Below are 20171 nucleotides of genomic sequence, written 5' to 3' on the forward strand. Positions count from 1 at the left end.
CCGTGCTTTGCACTCTCGCCTTGTATATTTCGTGTCCTGTTTTCTTACGTCAGCCTATCAGCACAGTGCTCAAACGACATAGCTTGAAGAACACGACGGGATCTACAAACGTTCCGCAAAAGAACTTCACTGACGAAAGCGGAAGCGCTAACGGAACAACCTCCCGCTGCAGGCACCTTACATTCCTGAGACGGGAAACCACCGACGGCTGGCTGCGAAATTGCCTCTGGTTCAGATTGGTTTAGAACCGTCCCTCTGCCCAAAACGCCACAGACGTCTGCAAAAGATTGCAGTTCTTGAAACAAAGTTACCTCTGATCCGAGCAGAAGCGTTCGCTTACTTAACGGCTGATAAAATGATGACCTTTCACACGGTCTGCATTCGTTCCGTCAGTAACAGCGGCAGGCCGGCAAATAAAATCCTGACGTTCCACAGGGCACACTCGCTTGGCGGACAAAAGCCACCGGGGGCTCCCTTTGCGTGTTCCTTCACCTGGTCAAACCGCTTTGAGGGGGGACCTTTCGAGTAGTTTTCGGCGTCTGAACAGACTCTTCTAGCGACGGGTGGGCAGGCCTTCCACAGGCGCGCGCAGCTCTACTGGAGCGAAAGAGGCTTGGCAAAGGGCGAGGAAGAGAGGGAAGCGACGCTCCAGCCGGGTCCGACGCTACCGCCGGCACTCTGTCTTGAACCACTGTGCTCAGGGGAGAGCGCGAACGCAGTCCCCCACTACCAGAAATTATGCAGTCGAGATTCCCACATTTGGGGAATTCGCAGGGGTCAGCGTGGCCGGAGTGCAATGGCCAAGCCTCGCCCTGGGTGAACCACCTTCTTGATCATGGTATCTCCCCTGCCAGGTAAGTATGAGTTGCCGGGCGGCGCAAATGGCAGCTGCCGTTTTCTATCGGCCGTACTCCAGGGCGGTGATGCCCAGCCACCGAGCGTGGGGAATGGGCCAGCAACCCCTGTCTCCTGACGGCGCTGTACTTGCAGCAGACGTGCCTGTGCTTGCAAACCACTCGCTAGTAACTGTGGCAACGCATGAAGGGTTTGAGCTTCCTCCAGATGCTTGCTTCGTGTTTTGTCATCAGTTGGGGCTGCCAACACATGGATTCCACTGGACGCACTCGATCTGGGGATAACAGACCCTCTATGGGGGGAGGGGATCCTCCTGTTCTTTCTTGCTTTTCCTCCATCTGTTTTCTTTCGCTACAGATGCCGTTTTTCTCTGCTTAGTTTCTGATTTGGTCTATTTGGACATGTCGACCTCCGGCTTTGCTGCGGTTCGGACCGCCTTTGCCTAGAGCTCCGTGCTTTGCACTCTCGCCTTGTATATTTCGTGTCCTGTTTTCTTACGTCAGCCTATCAGCACAGTGCTCAAACGACATAGCTTGAAGAACACGACGGGATCTACAAACGTTCCGCAAAAGAACTTCACTGACGAAAGCGGAAGCGCTAACGGAACAACCTCCCGCTGCAGGCACCTTACATTCCTGAGACGGGAAACCACCGACGGCTGGCTGCGAAATTGCCTCTGGTTCAGATTGGTTTAGAACCGTCCCTCTGCCCAAAACGCCACAGACGTCTGCAAAAGATTGCAGTTCTTGAAACAAAGTTACCTCTGATCCGAGCAGAAGCGTTCGCTTACTTAACGGCTGATAAAATGATGACCTTTCACACGGTCTGCATTCGTTCCGTCAGTAACAGCGGCAGGCCGGCAAATAAAATCCTGACGTTCCACAGGGCACACTCGCTTGGCGGACAAAAGCCACCGGGGGCTCCCTTTGCGTGTTCCTTCACCTGGTCAAACCGCTTTGAGGGGGGACCTTTCGAGTAGTTTTCGGCGTCTGAACAGACTCTTCTAGCGACGGGTGGGCAGGCCTTCCACAGGCGCGCGCAGCTCTACTGGAGCGAAAGAGGCTTGGCAAAGGGCGAGGAAGAGAGGGAAGCGACGCTCCAGCCGGGTCCGACGCTACCGCCGGCACTCTGTCTTGAACCACTGTGCTCAGGGGAGAGCGCGAACGCAGTCCCCCACTACCAGAAATTATGCAGTCGAGATTCCCACATTTGGGGAATTCGCAGGGGTCAGCGTGGCCGGAGTGCAATGGCCAAGCCTCGCCCTGGGTGAACCACCTTCTTGATCATGGTATCTCCCCTGCCAGGTAAGTATGAGTTGCCGGGCGGCGCAAATGGCAGCTGCCGTTTTCTATCGGCCGTACTCCAGGGCGGTGATGCCCAGCCACCGAGCGTGGGGAATGGGCCAGCAACCCCTGTCTCCTGACGGCGCTGTACTTGCAGCAGACGTGCCTGTGCTTGCAAACCACTCGCTAGTAACTGTGGCAACGCATGAAGGGTTTGAGCTTCCTCCAGATGCTTGCTTCGTGTTTTGTCATCAGTTGGGGCTGCCAACACATGGATTCCACTGGACGCACTCGATCTGGGGATAACAGACCCTCTATGGGGGGAGGGGATCCTCCTGTTCTTTCTTGCTTTTCCTCCATCTGTTTTCTTTCGCTACAGATGCCGTTTTTCTCTGCTTAGTTTCTGATTTGGTCTATTTGGACATGTCGACCTCCGGCTTTGCTGCGGTTCGGACCGCCTTTGCCTAGAGCTCCGTGCTTTGCACTCTCGCCTTGTATATTTCGTGTCCTGTTTTCTTACGTCAGCCTATCAGCACAGTGCTCAAACGACATAGCTTGAAGAACACGACGGGATCTACAAACGTTCCGCAAAAGAACTTCACTGACGAAAGCGGAAGCGCTAACGGAACAACCTCCCGCTGCAGGCACCTTACATTCCTGAGACGGGAAACCACCGACGGCTGGCTGCGAAATTGCCTCTGGTTCAGATTGGTTTAGAACCGTCCCTCTGCCCAAAACGCCACAGACGTCTGCAAAAGATTGCAGTTCTTGAAACAAAGTTACCTCTGATCCGAGCAGAAGCGTTCGCTTACTTAACGGCTGATAAAATGATGACCTTTCACACGGTCTGCATTCGTTCCGTCAGTAACAGCGGCAGGCCGGCAAATAAAATCCTGACGTTCCACAGGGCACACTCGCTTGGCGGACAAAAGCCACCGGGGGCTCCCTTTGCGTGTTCCTTCACCTGGTCAAACCGCTTTGAGGGGGGACCTTTCGAGTAGTTTTCGGCGTCTGAACAGACTCTTCTAGCGACGGGTGGGCAGGCCTTCCACAGGCGCGCGCAGCTCTACTGGAGCGAAAGAGGCTTGGCAAAGGGCGAGGAAGAGAGGGAAGCGACGCTCCAGCCGGGTCCGACGCTACCGCCGGCACTCTGTCTTGAACCACTGTGCTCAGGGGAGAGCGCGAACGCAGTCCCCCACTACCAGAAATTATGCAGTCGAGATTCCCACATTTGGGGAATTCGCAGGGGTCAGCGTGGCCGGAGTGCAATGGCCAAGCCTCGCCCTGGGTGAACCACCTTCTTGATCATGGTATCTCCCCTGCCAGGTAAGTATGAGTTGCCGGGCGGCGCAAATGGCAGCTGCCGTTTTCTATCGGCCGTACTCCAGGGCGGTGATGCCCAGCCACCGAGCGTGGGGAATGGGCCAGCAACCCCTGTCTCCTGACGGCGCTGTACTTGCAGCAGACGTGCCTGTGCTTGCAAACCACTCGCTAGTAACTGTGGCAACGCATGAAGGGTTTGAGCTTCCTCCAGATGCTTGCTTCGTGTTTTGTCATCAGTTGGGGCTGCCAACACATGGATTCCACTGGACGCACTCGATCTGGGGATAACAGACCCTCTATGGGGGGAGGGGATCCTCCTGTTCTTTCTTGCTTTTCCTCCATCTGTTTTCTTTCGCTACAGATGCCGTTTTTCTCTGCTTAGTTTCTGATTTGGTCTATTTGGACATGTCGACCTCCGGCTTTGCTGCGGTTCGGACCGCCTTTGCCTAGAGCTCCGTGCTTTGCACTCTCGCCTTGTATATTTCGTGTCCTGTTTTCTTACGTCAGCCTATCAGCACAGTGCTCAAACGACATAGCTTGAAGAACACGACGGGATCTACAAACGTTCCGCAAAAGAACTTCACTGACGAAAGCGGAAGCGCTAACGGAACAACCTCCCGCTGCAGGCACCTTACATTCCTGAGACGGGAAACCACCGACGGCTGGCTGCGAAATTGCCTCTGGTTCAGATTGGTTTAGAACCGTCCCTCTGCCCAAAACGCCACAGACGTCTGCAAAAGATTGCAGTTCTTGAAACAAAGTTACCTCTGATCCGAGCAGAAGCGTTCGCTTACTTAACGGCTGATAAAATGATGACCTTTCACACGGTCTGCATTCGTTCCGTCAGTAACAGCGGCAGGCCGGCAAATAAAATCCTGACGTTCCACAGGGCACACTCGCTTGGCGGACAAAAGCCACCGGGGGCTCCCTTTGCGTGTTCCTTCACCTGGTCAAACCGCTTTGAGGGGGGACCTTTCGAGTAGTTTTCGGCGTCTGAACAGACTCTTCTAGCGACGGGTGGGCAGGCCTTCCACAGGCGCGCGCAGCTCTACTGGAGCGAAAGAGGCTTGGCAAAGGGCGAGGAAGAGAGGGAAGCGACGCTCCAGCCGGGTCCGACGCTACCGCCGGCACTCTGTCTTGAACCACTGTGCTCAGGGGAGAGCGCGAACGCAGTCCCCCACTACCAGAAATTATGCAGTCGAGATTCCCACATTTGGGGAATTCGCAGGGGTCAGCGTGGCCGGAGTGCAATGGCCAAGCCTCGCCCTGGGTGAACCACCTTCTTGATCATGGTATCTCCCCTGCCAGGTAAGTATGAGTTGCCGGGCGGCGCAAATGGCAGCTGCCGTTTTCTATCGGCCGTACTCCAGGGCGGTGATGCCCAGCCACCGAGCGTGGGGAATGGGCCAGCAACCCCTGTCTCCTGACGGCGCTGTACTTGCAGCAGACGTGCCTGTGCTTGCAAACCACTCGCTAGTAACTGTGGCAACGCATGAAGGGTTTGAGCTTCCTCCAGATGCTTGCTTCGTGTTTTGTCATCAGTTGGGGCTGCCAACACATGGATTCCACTGGACGCACTCGATCTGGGGATAACAGACCCTCTATGGGGGGAGGGGATCCTCCTGTTCTTTCTTGCTTTTCCTCCATCTGTTTTCTTTCGCTACAGATGCCGTTTTTCTCTGCTTAGTTTCTGATTTGGTCTATTTGGACATGTCGACCTCCGGCTTTGCTGCGGTTCGGACCGCCTTTGCCTAGAGCTCCGTGCTTTGCACTCTCGCCTTGTATATTTCGTGTCCTGTTTTCTTACGTCAGCCTATCAGCACAGTGCTCAAACGACATAGCTTGAAGAACACGACGGGATCTACAAACGTTCCGCAAAAGAACTTCACTGACGAAAGCGGAAGCGCTAACGGAACAACCTCCCGCTGCAGGCACCTTACATTCCTGAGACGGGAAACCACCGACGGCTGGCTGCGAAATTGCCTCTGGTTCAGATTGGTTTAGAACCGTCCCTCTGCCCAAAACGCCACAGACGTCTGCAAAAGATTGCAGTTCTTGAAACAAAGTTACCTCTGATCCGAGCAGAAGCGTTCGCTTACTTAACGGCTGATAAAATGATGACCTTTCACACGGTCTGCATTCGTTCCGTCAGTAACAGCGGCAGGCCGGCAAATAAAATCCTGACGTTCCACAGGGCACACTCGCTTGGCGGACAAAAGCCACCGGGGGCTCCCTTTGCGTGTTCCTTCACCTGGTCAAACCGCTTTGAGGGGGGACCTTTCGAGTAGTTTTCGGCGTCTGAACAGACTCTTCTAGCGACGGGTGGGCAGGCCTTCCACAGGCGCGCGCAGCTCTACTGGAGCGAAAGAGGCTTGGCAAAGGGCGAGGAAGAGAGGGAAGCGACGCTCCAGCCGGGTCCGACGCTACCGCCGGCACTCTGTCTTGAACCACTGTGCTCAGGGGAGAGCGCGAACGCAGTCCCCCACTACCAGAAATTATGCAGTCGAGATTCCCACATTTGGGGAATTCGCAGGGGTCAGCGTGGCCGGAGTGCAATGGCCAAGCCTCGCCCTGGGTGAACCACCTTCTTGATCATGGTATCTCCCCTGCCAGGTAAGTATGAGTTGCCGGGCGGCGCAAATGGCAGCTGCCGTTTTCTATCGGCCGTACTCCAGGGCGGTGATGCCCAGCCACCGAGCGTGGGGAATGGGCCAGCAACCCCTGTCTCCTGACGGCGCTGTACTTGCAGCAGACGTGCCTGTGCTTGCAAACCACTCGCTAGTAACTGTGGCAACGCATGAAGGGTTTGAGCTTCCTCCAGATGCTTGCTTCGTGTTTTGTCATCAGTTGGGGCTGCCAACACATGGATTCCACTGGACGCACTCGATCTGGGGATAACAGACCCTCTATGGGGGGAGGGGATCCTCCTGTTCTTTCTTGCTTTTCCTCCATCTGTTTTCTTTCGCTACAGATGCCGTTTTTCTCTGCTTAGTTTCTGATTTGGTCTATTTGGACATGTCGACCTCCGGCTTTGCTGCGGTTCGGACCGCCTTTGCCTAGAGCTCCGTGCTTTGCACTCTCGCCTTGTATATTTCGTGTCCTGTTTTCTTACGTCAGCCTATCAGCACAGTGCTCAAACGACATAGCTTGAAGAACACGACGGGATCTACAAACGTTCCGCAAAAGAACTTCACTGACGAAAGCGGAAGCGCTAACGGAACAACCTCCCGCTGCAGGCACCTTACATTCCTGAGACGGGAAACCACCGACGGCTGGCTGCGAAATTGCCTCTGGTTCAGATTGGTTTAGAACCGTCCCTCTGCCCAAAACGCCACAGACGTCTGCAAAAGATTGCAGTTCTTGAAACAAAGTTACCTCTGATCCGAGCAGAAGCGTTCGCTTACTTAACGGCTGATAAAATGATGACCTTTCACACGGTCTGCATTCGTTCCGTCAGTAACAGCGGCAGGCCGGCAAATAAAATCCTGACGTTCCACAGGGCACACTCGCTTGGCGGACAAAAGCCACCGGGGGCTCCCTTTGCGTGTTCCTTCACCTGGTCAAACCGCTTTGAGGGGGGACCTTTCGAGTAGTTTTCGGCGTCTGAACAGACTCTTCTAGCGACGGGTGGGCAGGCCTTCCACAGGCGCGCGCAGCTCTACTGGAGCGAAAGAGGCTTGGCAAAGGGCGAGGAAGAGAGGGAAGCGACGCTCCAGCCGGGTCCGACGCTACCGCCGGCACTCTGTCTTGAACCACTGTGCTCAGGGGAGAGCGCGAACGCAGTCCCCCACTACCAGAAATTATGCAGTCGAGATTCCCACATTTGGGGAATTCGCAGGGGTCAGCGTGGCCGGAGTGCAATGGCCAAGCCTCGCCCTGGGTGAACCACCTTCTTGATCATGGTATCTCCCCTGCCAGGTAAGTATGAGTTGCCGGGCGGCGCAAATGGCAGCTGCCGTTTTCTATCGGCCGTACTCCAGGGCGGTGATGCCCAGCCACCGAGCGTGGGGAATGGGCCAGCAACCCCTGTCTCCTGACGGCGCTGTACTTGCAGCAGACGTGCCTGTGCTTGCAAACCACTCGCTAGTAACTGTGGCAACGCATGAAGGGTTTGAGCTTCCTCCAGATGCTTGCTTCGTGTTTTGTCATCAGTTGGGGCTGCCAACACATGGATTCCACTGGACGCACTCGATCTGGGGATAACAGACCCTCTATGGGGGGAGGGGATCCTCCTGTTCTTTCTTGCTTTTCCTCCATCTGTTTTCTTTCGCTACAGATGCCGTTTTTCTCTGCTTAGTTTCTGATTTGGTCTATTTGGACATGTCGACCTCCGGCTTTGCTGCGGTTCGGACCGCCTTTGCCTAGAGCTCCGTGCTTTGCACTCTCGCCTTGTATATTTCGTGTCCTGTTTTCTTACGTCAGCCTATCAGCACAGTGCTCAAACGACATAGCTTGAAGAACACGACGGGATCTACAAACGTTCCGCAAAAGAACTTCACTGACGAAAGCGGAAGCGCTAACGGAACAACCTCCCGCTGCAGGCACCTTACATTCCTGAGACGGGAAACCACCGACGGCTGGCTGCGAAATTGCCTCTGGTTCAGATTGGTTTAGAACCGTCCCTCTGCCCAAAACGCCACAGACGTCTGCAAAAGATTGCAGTTCTTGAAACAAAGTTACCTCTGATCCGAGCAGAAGCGTTCGCTTACTTAACGGCTGATAAAATGATGACCTTTCACACGGTCTGCATTCGTTCCGTCAGTAACAGCGGCAGGCCGGCAAATAAAATCCTGACGTTCCACAGGGCACACTCGCTTGGCGGACAAAAGCCACCGGGGGCTCCCTTTGCGTGTTCCTTCACCTGGTCAAACCGCTTTGAGGGGGGACCTTTCGAGTAGTTTTCGGCGTCTGAACAGACTCTTCTAGCGACGGGTGGGCAGGCCTTCCACAGGCGCGCGCAGCTCTACTGGAGCGAAAGAGGCTTGGCAAAGGGCGAGGAAGAGAGGGAAGCGACGCTCCAGCCGGGTCCGACGCTACCGCCGGCACTCTGTCTTGAACCACTGTGCTCAGGGGAGAGCGCGAACGCAGTCCCCCACTACCAGAAATTATGCAGTCGAGATTCCCACATTTGGGGAATTCGCAGGGGTCAGCGTGGCCGGAGTGCAATGGCCAAGCCTCGCCCTGGGTGAACCACCTTCTTGATCATGGTATCTCCCCTGCCAGGTAAGTATGAGTTGCCGGGCGGCGCAAATGGCAGCTGCCGTTTTCTATCGGCCGTACTCCAGGGCGGTGATGCCCAGCCACCGAGCGTGGGGAATGGGCCAGCAACCCCTGTCTCCTGACGGCGCTGTACTTGCAGCAGACGTGCCTGTGCTTGCAAACCACTCGCTAGTAACTGTGGCAACGCATGAAGGGTTTGAGCTTCCTCCAGATGCTTGCTTCGTGTTTTGTCATCAGTTGGGGCTGCCAACACATGGATTCCACTGGACGCACTCGATCTGGGGATAACAGACCCTCTATGGGGGGAGGGGATCCTCCTGTTCTTTCTTGCTTTTCCTCCATCTGTTTTCTTTCGCTACAGATGCCGTTTTTCTCTGCTTAGTTTCTGATTTGGTCTATTTGGACATGTCGACCTCCGGCTTTGCTGCGGTTCGGACCGCCTTTGCCTAGAGCTCCGTGCTTTGCACTCTCGCCTTGTATATTTCGTGTCCTGTTTTCTTACGTCAGCCTATCAGCACAGTGCTCAAACGACATAGCTTGAAGAACACGACGGGATCTACAAACGTTCCGCAAAAGAACTTCACTGACGAAAGCGGAAGCGCTAACGGAACAACCTCCCGCTGCAGGCACCTTACATTCCTGAGACGGGAAACCACCGACGGCTGGCTGCGAAATTGCCTCTGGTTCAGATTGGTTTAGAACCGTCCCTCTGCCCAAAACGCCACAGACGTCTGCAAAAGATTGCAGTTCTTGAAACAAAGTTACCTCTGATCCGAGCAGAAGCGTTCGCTTACTTAACGGCTGATAAAATGATGACCTTTCACACGGTCTGCATTCGTTCCGTCAGTAACAGCGGCAGGCCGGCAAATAAAATCCTGACGTTCCACAGGGCACACTCGCTTGGCGGACAAAAGCCACCGGGGGCTCCCTTTGCGTGTTCCTTCACCTGGTCAAACCGCTTTGAGGGGGGACCTTTCGAGTAGTTTTCGGCGTCTGAACAGACTCTTCTAGCGACGGGTGGGCAGGCCTTCCACAGGCGCGCGCAGCTCTACTGGAGCGAAAGAGGCTTGGCAAAGGGCGAGGAAGAGAGGGAAGCGACGCTCCAGCCGGGTCCGACGCTACCGCCGGCACTCTGTCTTGAACCACTGTGCTCAGGGGAGAGCGCGAACGCAGTCCCCCACTACCAGAAATTATGCAGTCGAGATTCCCACATTTGGGGAATTCGCAGGGGTCAGCGTGGCCGGAGTGCAATGGCCAAGCCTCGCCCTGGGTGAACCACCTTCTTGATCATGGTATCTCCCCTGCCAGGTAAGTATGAGTTGCCGGGCGGCGCAAATGGCAGCTGCCGTTTTCTATCGGCCGTACTCCAGGGCGGTGATGCCCAGCCACCGAGCGTGGGGAATGGGCCAGCAACCCCTGTCTCCTGACGGCGCTGTACTTGCAGCAGACGTGCCTGTGCTTGCAAACCACTCGCTAGTAACTGTGGCAACGCATGAAGGGTTTGAGCTTCCTCCAGATGCTTGCTTCGTGTTTTGTCATCAGTTGGGGCTGCCAACACATGGATTCCACTGGACGCACTCGATCTGGGGATAACAGACCCTCTATGGGGGGAGGGGATCCTCCTGTTCTTTCTTGCTTTTCCTCCATCTGTTTTCTTTCGCTACAGATGCCGTTTTTCTCTGCTTAGTTTCTGATTTGGTCTATTTGGACATGTCGACCTCCGGCTTTGCTGCGGTTCGGACCGCCTTTGCCTAGAGCTCCGTGCTTTGCACTCTCGCCTTGTATATTTCGTGTCCTGTTTTCTTACGTCAGCCTATCAGCACAGTGCTCAAACGACATAGCTTGAAGAACACGACGGGATCTACAAACGTTCCGCAAAAGAACTTCACTGACGAAAGCGGAAGCGCTAACGGAACAACCTCCCGCTGCAGGCACCTTACATTCCTGAGACGGGAAACCACCGACGGCTGGCTGCGAAATTGCCTCTGGTTCAGATTGGTTTAGAACCGTCCCTCTGCCCAAAACGCCACAGACGTCTGCAAAAGATTGCAGTTCTTGAAACAAAGTTACCTCTGATCCGAGCAGAAGCGTTCGCTTACTTAACGGCTGATAAAATGATGACCTTTCACACGGTCTGCATTCGTTCCGTCAGTAACAGCGGCAGGCCGGCAAATAAAATCCTGACGTTCCACAGGGCACACTCGCTTGGCGGACAAAAGCCACCGGGGGCTCCCTTTGCGTGTTCCTTCACCTGGTCAAACCGCTTTGAGGGGGGACCTTTCGAGTAGTTTTCGGCGTCTGAACAGACTCTTCTAGCGACGGGTGGGCAGGCCTTCCACAGGCGCGCGCAGCTCTACTGGAGCGAAAGAGGCTTGGCAAAGGGCGAGGAAGAGAGGGAAGCGACGCTCCAGCCGGGTCCGACGCTACCGCCGGCACTCTGTCTTGAACCACTGTGCTCAGGGGAGAGCGCGAACGCAGTCCCCCACTACCAGAAATTATGCAGTCGAGATTCCCACATTTGGGGAATTCGCAGGGGTCAGCGTGGCCGGAGTGCAATGGCCAAGCCTCGCCCTGGGTGAACCACCTTCTTGATCATGGTATCTCCCCTGCCAGGTAAGTATGAGTTGCCGGGCGGCGCAAATGGCAGCTGCCGTTTTCTATCGGCCGTACTCCAGGGCGGTGATGCCCAGCCACCGAGCGTGGGGAATGGGCCAGCAACCCCTGTCTCCTGACGGCGCTGTACTTGCAGCAGACGTGCCTGTGCTTGCAAACCACTCGCTAGTAACTGTGGCAACGCATGAAGGGTTTGAGCTTCCTCCAGATGCTTGCTTCGTGTTTTGTCATCAGTTGGGGCTGCCAACACATGGATTCCACTGGACGCACTCGATCTGGGGATAACAGACCCTCTATGGGGGGAGGGGATCCTCCTGTTCTTTCTTGCTTTTCCTCCATCTGTTTTCTTTCGCTACAGATGCCGTTTTTCTCTGCTTAGTTTCTGATTTGGTCTATTTGGACATGTCGACCTCCGGCTTTGCTGCGGTTCGGACCGCCTTTGCCTAGAGCTCCGTGCTTTGCACTCTCGCCTTGTATATTTCGTGTCCTGTTTTCTTACGTCAGCCTATCAGCACAGTGCTCAAACGACATAGCTTGAAGAACACGACGGGATCTACAAACGTTCCGCAAAAGAACTTCACTGACGAAAGCGGAAGCGCTAACGGAACAACCTCCCGCTGCAGGCACCTTACATTCCTGAGACGGGAAACCACCGACGGCTGGCTGCGAAATTGCCTCTGGTTCAGATTGGTTTAGAACCGTCCCTCTGCCCAAAACGCCACAGACGTCTGCAAAAGATTGCAGTTCTTGAAACAAAGTTACCTCTGATCCGAGCAGAAGCGTTCGCTTACTTAACGGCTGATAAAATGATGACCTTTCACACGGTCTGCATTCGTTCCGTCAGTAACAGCGGCAGGCCGGCAAATAAAATCCTGACGTTCCACAGGGCACACTCGCTTGGCGGACAAAAGCCACCGGGGGCTCCCTTTGCGTGTTCCTTCACCTGGTCAAACCGCTTTGAGGGGGGACCTTTCGAGTAGTTTTCGGCGTCTGAACAGACTCTTCTAGCGACGGGTGGGCAGGCCTTCCACAGGCGCGCGCAGCTCTACTGGAGCGAAAGAGGCTTGGCAAAGGGCGAGGAAGAGAGGGAAGCGACGCTCCAGCCGGGTCCGACGCTACCGCCGGCACTCTGTCTTGAACCACTGTGCTCAGGGGAGAGCGCGAACGCAGTCCCCCACTACCAGAAATTATGCAGTCGAGATTCCCACATTTGGGGAATTCGCAGGGGTCAGCGTGGCCGGAGTGCAATGGCCAAGCCTCGCCCTGGGTGAACCACCTTCTTGATCATGGTATCTCCCCTGCCAGGTAAGTATGAGTTGCCGGGCGGCGCAAATGGCAGCTGCCGTTTTCTATCGGCCGTACTCCAGGGCGGTGATGCCCAGCCACCGAGCGTGGGGAATGGGCCAGCAACCCCTGTCTCCTGACGGCGCTGTACTTGCAGCAGACGTGCCTGTGCTTGCAAACCACTCGCTAGTAACTGTGGCAACGCATGAAGGGTTTGAGCTTCCTCCAGATGCTTGCTTCGTGTTTTGTCATCAGTTGGGGCTGCCAACACATGGATTCCACTGGACGCACTCGATCTGGGGATAACAGACCCTCTATGGGGGGAGGGGATCCTCCTGTTCTTTCTTGCTTTTCCTCCATCTGTTTTCTTTCGCTACAGATGCCGTTTTTCTCTGCTTAGTTTCTGATTTGGTCTATTTGGACATGTCGACCTCCGGCTTTGCTGCGGTTCGGACCGCCTTTGCCTAGAGCTCCGTGCTTTGCACTCTCGCCTTGTATATTTCGTGTCCTGTTTTCTTACGTCAGCCTATCAGCACAGTGCTCAAACGACATAGCTTGAAGAACACGACGGGATCTACAAACGTTCCGCAAAAGAACTTCACTGACGAAAGCGGAAGCGCTAACGGAACAACCTCCCGCTGCAGGCACCTTACATTCCTGAGACGGGAAACCACCGACGGCTGGCTGCGAAATTGCCTCTGGTTCAGATTGGTTTAGAACCGTCCCTCTGCCCAAAACGCCACAGACGTCTGCAAAAGATTGCAGTTCTTGAAACAAAGTTACCTCTGATCCGAGCAGAAGCGTTCGCTTACTTAACGGCTGATAAAATGATGACCTTTCACACGGTCTGCATTCGTTCCGTCAGTAACAGCGGCAGGCCGGCAAATAAAATCCTGACGTTCCACAGGGCACACTCGCTTGGCGGACAAAAGCCACCGGGGGCTCCCTTTGCGTGTTCCTTCACCTGGTCAAACCGCTTTGAGGGGGGACCTTTCGAGTAGTTTTCGGCGTCTGAACAGACTCTTCTAGCGACGGGTGGGCAGGCCTTCCACAGGCGCGCGCAGCTCTACTGGAGCGAAAGAGGCTTGGCAAAGGGCGAGGAAGAGAGGGAAGCGACGCTCCAGCCGGGTCCGACGCTACCGCCGGCACTCTGTCTTGAACCACTGTGCTCAGGGGAGAGCGCGAACGCAGTCCCCCACTACCAGAAATTATGCAGTCGAGATTCCCACATTTGGGGAATTCGCAGGGGTCAGCGTGGCCGGAGTGCAATGGCCAAGCCTCGCCCTGGGTGAACCACCTTCTTGATCATGGTATCTCCCCTGCCAGGTAAGTATGAGTTGCCGGGCGGCGCAAATGGCAGCTGCCGTTTTCTATCGGCCGTACTCCAGGGCGGTGATGCCCAGCCACCGAGCGTGGGGAATGGGCCAGCAACCCCTGTCTCCTGACGGCGCTGTACTTGCAGCAGACGTGCCTGTGCTTGCAAACCACTCGCTAGTAACTGTGGCAACGCATGAAGGGTTTGAGCTTCCTCCAGATGCTTGCTTCGTGTTTTGTCATCAGTTGGGGCTGCCAACACATGGATTCCACTGGACGCACTCGATCTGGGGATAACAGACCCTCTATGGGGGGAGGGGATCCTCCTGTTCTTTCTTGCTTTTCCTCCATCTGTTTTCTTTCGCTACAGATGCCGTTTTTCTCTGCTTAGTTTCTGATTTGGTCTATTTGGACATGTCGACCTCCGGCTTTGCTGCGGTTCGGACCGCCTTTGCCTAGAGCTCCGTGCTTTGCACTCTCGCCTTGTATATTTCGTGTCCTGTTTTCTTACGTCAGCCTATCAGCACAGTGCTCAAACGACATAGCTTGAAGAACACGACGGGATCTACAAACGTTCCGCAAAAGAACTTCACTGACGAAAGCGGAAGCGCTAACGGAACAACCTCCCGCTGCAGGCACCTTACATTCCTGAGACGGGAAACCACCGACGGCTGGCTGCGAAATTGCCTCTGGTTCAGATTGGTTTAGAACCGTCCCTCTGCCCAAAACGCCACAGACGTCTGCAAAAGATTGCAGTTCTTGAAACAAAGTTACCTCTGATCCGAGCAGAAGCGTTCGCTTACTTAACGGCTGATAAAATGATGACCTTTCACACGGTCTGCATTCGTTCCGTCAGTAACAGCGGCAGGCCGGCAAATAAAATCCTGACGTTCCACAGGGCACACTCGCTTGGCGGACAAAAGCCACCGGGGGCTCCCTTTGCGTGTTCCTTCACCTGGTCAAACCGCTTTGAGGGGGGACCTTTCGAGTAGTTTTCGGCGTCTGAACAGACTCTTCTAGCGACGGGTGGGCAGGCCTTCCACAGGCGCGCGCAGCTCTACTGGAGCGAAAGAGGCTTGGCAAAGGGCGAGGAAGAGAGGGAAGCGACGCTCCAGCCGGGTCCGACGCTACCGCCGGCACTCTGTCTTGAACCACTGTGCTCAGGGGAGAGCGCGAACGCAGTCCCCCACTACCAGAAATTATGCAGTCGAGATTCCCACATTTGGGGAATTCGCAGGGGTCAGCGTGGCCGGAGTGCAATGGCCAAGCCTCGCCCTAGGTGAACCACCTTCTTGATCATGGTATCTCCCCTGCCAGGTAAGTATGAGTTGCCGGGCGGCGCAAATGGCAGCTGCCGTTTTCTATCGGCCGTACTCCAGGGCGGTGATGCCCAGCCACCGAGCGTGGGGAATGGGCCAGCAACCCCTGTCTCCTGACGGCGCTGTACTTGCAGCAGACGTGCCTGTGCTTGCAAACCACTCGCTAGTAACTGTGGCAACGCATGAAGGGTTTGAGCTTCCTCCAGATGCTTGCTTCGTGTTTTGTCATCAGTTGGGGCTGCCAACACATGGATTCCACTGGACGCACTCGATCTGGGGATAACAGACCCTCTATGGGGGGAGGGGATCCTCCTGTTCTTTCTTGCTTTTCCTCCATCTGTTTTCTTTCGCTACAGATGCCGTTTTTCTCTGCTTAGTTTCTGATTTGGTCTATTTGGACATGTCGACCTCCGGCTTTGCTGCGGTTCGGACCGCCTTTGCCTAGAGCTCCGTGCTTTGCACTCTCGCCTTGTATATTTCGTGTCCTGTTTTCTTACGTCAGCCTATCAGCACAGTGCTCAAACGACATAGCTTGAAGAACACGACGGGATCTACAAACGTTCCGCAAAAGAACTTCACTGACGAAAGCGGAAGCGCTAACGGAACAACCTCCCGCTGCAGGCACCTTACATTCCTGAGACGGGAAACCACCGACGGCTGGCTGCGAAATTGCCTCTGGTTCAGATTGGTTTAGAACCGTCCCTCTGCCCAAAACGCCACAGACGTCTGCAAAAGATTGCAGTTCTTGAAACAAAGTTACCTCTGATCCGAGCAGAAGCGTTCGCTTACTTAACGGCTGATAAAATGATGACCTTTCACACGGTCTGCATTCGTTCCGTCAGTAACAGCGGCAGGCCGGCAAATAAAATCCTGACGTTCCACAGGGCACACTCGCTTGGCGGACAAAAGCCACCGGGGGCTCCCTTTGCGTGTTCCTTCACCTGGTCAAACCGCTTTGAGGGGGGACCTTTCGAGTAGTTTTCGGCGTCTGAACAGACTCTTCTAGCGACGGGTGGGCAGGCCTTCCACAGGCGCGCGCAGCTCTACTGGAGCGAAAGAGGCTTGGCAAAGGGCGAGGAAGAGAGGGAAGCGACGCTCCAGCCGGGTCCGACGCTACCGCCGGCACTCTGTCTTGAACCACTGTGCTCAGGGGAGAGCGCGAACGCAGTCCCCCACTACCAGAAATTATGCAGTCGAGATTCCCACATTTGGGGAATTCGCAGGGGTCAGCGTGGCCGGAGTGCAATGGCCAAGCCTCGCCCTGGGTGAACCACCTTCTTGATCATGGTATCTCCCCTGCCAGGTAAGTATGAGTTGCCGGGCGGCGCAAATGGCAGCTGCCGTTTTCTATCGGCCGTACTCCAGGGCGGTGATGCCCAGCCACCGAGCGTGGGGAATGGGCCAGCAACCCCTGTCTCCTGACGGCGCTGTACTTGCAGCAGACGTGCCTGTGCTTGCAAACCACTCGCTAGTAACTGTGGCAACGCATGAAGGGTTTGAGCTTCCTCCAGATGCTTGCTTCGTGTTTTGTCATCAGTTGGGGCTGCCAACACATGGATTCCACTGGACGCACTCGATCTGGGGATAACAGACCCTCTATGGGGGGAGGGGATCCTCCTGTTCTTTCTTGCTTTTCCTCCATCTGTTTTCTTTCGCTACAGATGCCGTTTTTCTCTGCTTAGTTTCTGATTTGGTCTATTTGGACATGTCGACCTCCGGCTTTGCTGCGGTTCGGACCGCCTTTGCCTAGAGCTCCGTGCTTTGCACTCTCGCCTTGTATATTTCGTGTCCTGTTTTCTTACGTCAGCCTATCAGCACAGTGCTCAAACGACATAGCTTGAAGAACACGACGGGATCTACAAACGTTCCGCAAAAGAACTTCACTGACGAAAGCGGAAGCGCTAACGGAACAACCTCCCGCTGCAGGCACCTTACATTCCTGAGACGGGAAACCACCGACGGCTGGCTGCGAAATTGCCTCTGGTTCAGATTGGTTTAGAACCGTCCCTCTGCCCAAAACGCCACAGACGTCTGCAAAAGATTGCAGTTCTTGAAACAAAGTTACCTCTGATCCGAGCAGAAGCGTTCGCTTACTTAACGGCTGATAAAATGATGACCTTTCACACGGTCTGCATTCGTTCCGTCAGTAACAGCGGCAGGCCGGCAAATAAAATCCTGACGTTCCACAGGGCACACTCGCTTGGCGGACAAAAGCCACCGGGGGCTCCCTTTGCGTGTTCCTTCACCTGGTCAAACCGCTTTGAGGGGGGACCTTTCGAGTAGTTTTCGGCGTCTGAACAGACTCTTCTAGCGACGGGTGGGCAGGCCTTCCACAGGCGCGCGCAGCTCTACTGGAGCGAAAGAGGCTTGGCAAAGGGCGAGGAAGAGAGGGAAGCGACGCTCCAGCCGGGTCCGACGCTACCGCCGGCACTCTGTCTTGAACCACTGTGCTCAGGGGAGAGCGCGAACGCAGTCCCCCACTACCAGAAATTATGCAGTCGAGATTCCCACATTTGGGGAATTCGCAGGGGTCAGCGTGGCCGGAGTGCAATGGCCAAGCCTCGCCCTGGGTGAACCACCTTCTTGATCATGGTATCTCCCCTGCCAGGTAAGTATGAGTTGCCGGGCGGCGCAAATGGCAGCTGCCGTTTTCTATCGGCCGTACTCCAGGGCGGTGATGCCCAGCCACCGAGCGTGGGGAATGGGCCAGCAACCCCTGTCTCCTGACGGCGCTGTACTTGCAGCAGACGTGCCTGTGCTTGCAAACCACTCGCTAGTAACTGTGGCAACGCATGAAGGGTTTGAGCTTCCTCCAGATGCTTGCTTCGTGTTTTGTCATCAGTTGGGGCTGCCAACACATGGATTCCACTGGACGCACTCGATCTGGGGATAACAGACCCTCTATGGGGGGAGGGGATCCTCCTGTTCTTTCTTGCTTTTCCTCCATCTGTTTTCTTTCGCTACAGATGCCGTTTTTCTCTGCTTAGTTTCTGATTTGGTCTATTTGGACATGTCGACCTCCGGCTTTGCTGCGGTTCGGACCGCCTTTGCCTAGAGCTCCGTGCTTTGCACTCTCGCCTTGTATATTTCGTGTCCTGTTTTCTTACGTCAGCCTATCAGCACAGTGCTCAAACGACATAGCTTGAAGAACACGACGGGATCTACAAACGTTCCGCAAAAGAACTTCACTGACGAAAGCGGAAGCGCTAACGGAACAACCTCCCGCTGCAGGCACCTTACATTCCTGAGACGGGAAACCACCGACGGCTGGCTGCGAAATTGCCTCTGGTTCAGATTGGTTTAGAACCGTCCCTCTGCCCAAAACGCCACAGACGTCTGCAAAAGATTGCAGTTCTTGAAACAAAGTTACCTCTGATCCGAGCAGAAGCGTTCGCTTACTTAACGGCTGATAAAATGATGACCTTTCACACGGTCTGCATTCGTTCCGTCAGTAACAGCGGCAGGCCGGCAAATAAAATCCTGACGTTCCACAGGGCACACTCGCTTGGCGGACAAAAGCCACCGGGGGCTCCCTTTGCGTGTTCCTTCACCTGGTCAAACCGCTTTGAGGGGGGACCTTTCGAGTAGTTTTCGGCGTCTGAACAGACTCTTCTAGCGACGGGTGGGCAGGCCTTCCACAGGCGCGCGCAGCTCTACTGGAGCGAAAGAGGCTTGGCAAAGGGCGAGGAAGAGAGGGAAGCGACGCTCCAGCCGGGTCCGACGCTACCGCCGGCACTCTGTCTTGAACCACTGTGCTCAGGGGAGAGCGCGAACGCAGTCCCCCACTACCAGAAATTATGCAGTCGAGATTCCCACATTTGGGGAATTCGCAGGGGTCAGCGTGGCCGGAGTGCAATGGCCAAGCCTCGCCCTGGGTGAACCACCTTCTTGATCATGGTATCTCCCCTGCCAGGTAAGTATGAGTTGCCGGGCGGCGCAAATGGCAGCTGCCGTTTTCTATCGGCCGTACTCCAGGGCGGTGATGCCCAGCCACCGAGCGTGGGGAATGGGCCAGCAACCCCTGTCTCCTGACGGCGCTGTACTTGCAGCAGACGTGCCTGTGCTTGCAAACCACTCGCTAGTAACTGTGGCAACGCATGAAGGGTTTGAGCTTCCTCCAGATGCTTGCTTCGTGTTTTGTCATCAGTTGGGGCTGCCAACACATGGATTCCACTGGACGCACTCGATCTGGGGATAACAGACCCTCTATGGGGGGAGGGGATCCTCCTGTTCTTTCTTGCTTTTCCTCCATCTGTTTTCTTTCGCTACAGATGCCGTTTTTCTCTGCTTAGTTTCTGATTTGGTCTATTTGGACATGTCGACCTCCGGCTTTGCTGCGGTTCGGACCGCCTTTGCCTAGAGCTCCGTGCTTTGCACTCTCGCCTTGTATATTTCGTGTCCTGTTTTCTTACGTCAGCCTATCAGCACAGTGCTCAAACGACATAGCTTGAAGAACACGACGGGATCTACAAACGTTCCGCAAAAGAACTTCACTGACGAAAGCGGAAGCGCTAACGGAACAACCTCCCGCTGCAGGCACCTTACATTCCTGAGACGGGAAACCACCGACGGCTGGCTGCGAAATTGCCTCTGGTTCAGATTGGTTTAGAACCGTCCCTCTGCCCAAAACGCCACAGACGTCTGCAAAAGATTGCAGTTCTTGAAACAAAGTTACCTCTGATCCGAGCAGAAGCGTTCGCTTACTTAACGGCTGATAAAATGATGACCTTTCACACGGTCTGCATTCGTTCCGTCAGTAACAGCGGCAGGCCGGCAAATAAAATCCTGACGTTCCACAGGGCACACTCGCTTGGCGGACAAAAGCCACCGGGGGCTCCCTTTGCGTGTTCCTTCACCTGGTCAAACCGCTTTGAGGGGGGACCTTTCGAGTAGTTTTCGGCGTCTGAACAGACTCTTCTAGCGACGGGTGGGCAGGCCTTCCACAGGCGCGCGCAGCTCT

The 20171-nt window shown here is 55.2% G+C and overlaps 15 non-coding genes across 15 annotated transcripts; all 15 read right to left on the reverse strand.

Moving 5' to 3' along the window:
• Positions 1-698: 698 nt before the first annotated feature.
• Positions 699-862, reverse strand: LOC137489427 (U1 spliceosomal RNA). The gene has a single exon (XR_015487352.1). It is a non-coding gene; the product is annotated as a U1 spliceosomal RNA (small nuclear RNA).
• A 1141-nt stretch (positions 863-2003) lies between these two features.
• LOC137489426 (U1 spliceosomal RNA) lies at positions 2004-2167 on the reverse strand. Its single transcript, XR_015487463.1, has one exon. It is a non-coding gene; the product is annotated as a U1 spliceosomal RNA (small nuclear RNA).
• Positions 2168-3308: 1141 nt separating this feature from the next.
• Positions 3309-3472, reverse strand: LOC137489425 (U1 spliceosomal RNA). Its single transcript, XR_015487584.1, has one exon. It is a non-coding gene; the product is annotated as a U1 spliceosomal RNA (small nuclear RNA).
• Positions 3473-4613: 1141 nt separating this feature from the next.
• Positions 4614-4777, reverse strand: LOC137489423 (U1 spliceosomal RNA). Its single transcript, XR_015487705.1, has one exon. It is a non-coding gene; the product is annotated as a U1 spliceosomal RNA (small nuclear RNA).
• Positions 4778-5918: 1141 nt separating this feature from the next.
• Positions 5919-6082, reverse strand: LOC137489422 (U1 spliceosomal RNA). The gene has a single exon (XR_015487825.1). It is a non-coding gene; the product is annotated as a U1 spliceosomal RNA (small nuclear RNA).
• A 1141-nt stretch (positions 6083-7223) lies between these two features.
• LOC137494262 (U1 spliceosomal RNA) lies at positions 7224-7387 on the reverse strand. Its single transcript, XR_015487938.1, has one exon. It is a non-coding gene; the product is annotated as a U1 spliceosomal RNA (small nuclear RNA).
• A 1141-nt stretch (positions 7388-8528) lies between these two features.
• Positions 8529-8692, reverse strand: LOC137494261 (U1 spliceosomal RNA). The gene has a single exon (XR_015488050.1). It is a non-coding gene; the product is annotated as a U1 spliceosomal RNA (small nuclear RNA).
• Positions 8693-9833: 1141 nt separating this feature from the next.
• On the reverse strand, positions 9834-9997 carry LOC137494407 (U1 spliceosomal RNA). The gene has a single exon (XR_015488170.1). It is a non-coding gene; the product is annotated as a U1 spliceosomal RNA (small nuclear RNA).
• Positions 9998-11138: 1141 nt separating this feature from the next.
• Positions 11139-11302, reverse strand: LOC137494414 (U1 spliceosomal RNA). The gene has a single exon (XR_015488289.1). It is a non-coding gene; the product is annotated as a U1 spliceosomal RNA (small nuclear RNA).
• A 1141-nt stretch (positions 11303-12443) lies between these two features.
• LOC137494212 (U1 spliceosomal RNA) lies at positions 12444-12607 on the reverse strand. Its single transcript, XR_015488400.1, has one exon. It is a non-coding gene; the product is annotated as a U1 spliceosomal RNA (small nuclear RNA).
• A 1141-nt stretch (positions 12608-13748) lies between these two features.
• LOC137494388 (U1 spliceosomal RNA) lies at positions 13749-13912 on the reverse strand. The gene has a single exon (XR_015488512.1). It is a non-coding gene; the product is annotated as a U1 spliceosomal RNA (small nuclear RNA).
• Positions 13913-15053: 1141 nt separating this feature from the next.
• Positions 15054-15217, reverse strand: LOC137494412 (U1 spliceosomal RNA). The gene has a single exon (XR_015485347.1). It is a non-coding gene; the product is annotated as a U1 spliceosomal RNA (small nuclear RNA).
• A 1141-nt stretch (positions 15218-16358) lies between these two features.
• LOC137494260 (U1 spliceosomal RNA) lies at positions 16359-16522 on the reverse strand. Its single transcript, XR_015488623.1, has one exon. It is a non-coding gene; the product is annotated as a U1 spliceosomal RNA (small nuclear RNA).
• Positions 16523-17663: 1141 nt separating this feature from the next.
• On the reverse strand, positions 17664-17827 carry LOC137494410 (U1 spliceosomal RNA). The gene has a single exon (XR_015488743.1). It is a non-coding gene; the product is annotated as a U1 spliceosomal RNA (small nuclear RNA).
• Positions 17828-18968: 1141 nt separating this feature from the next.
• LOC137494406 (U1 spliceosomal RNA) lies at positions 18969-19132 on the reverse strand. Its single transcript, XR_015488859.1, has one exon. It is a non-coding gene; the product is annotated as a U1 spliceosomal RNA (small nuclear RNA).
• Positions 19133-20171: the final 1039 nt, after the last annotated feature.

This window comes from Danio rerio, chromosome 4 (genome assembly GCF_052040795.2).
Source record: "Danio rerio strain M-AB ecotype USA chromosome 4, GRCz13ab, whole genome shotgun sequence".
Taxonomy (NCBI): Eukaryota; Metazoa; Chordata; class Actinopteri; order Cypriniformes; family Danionidae; genus Danio; species Danio rerio.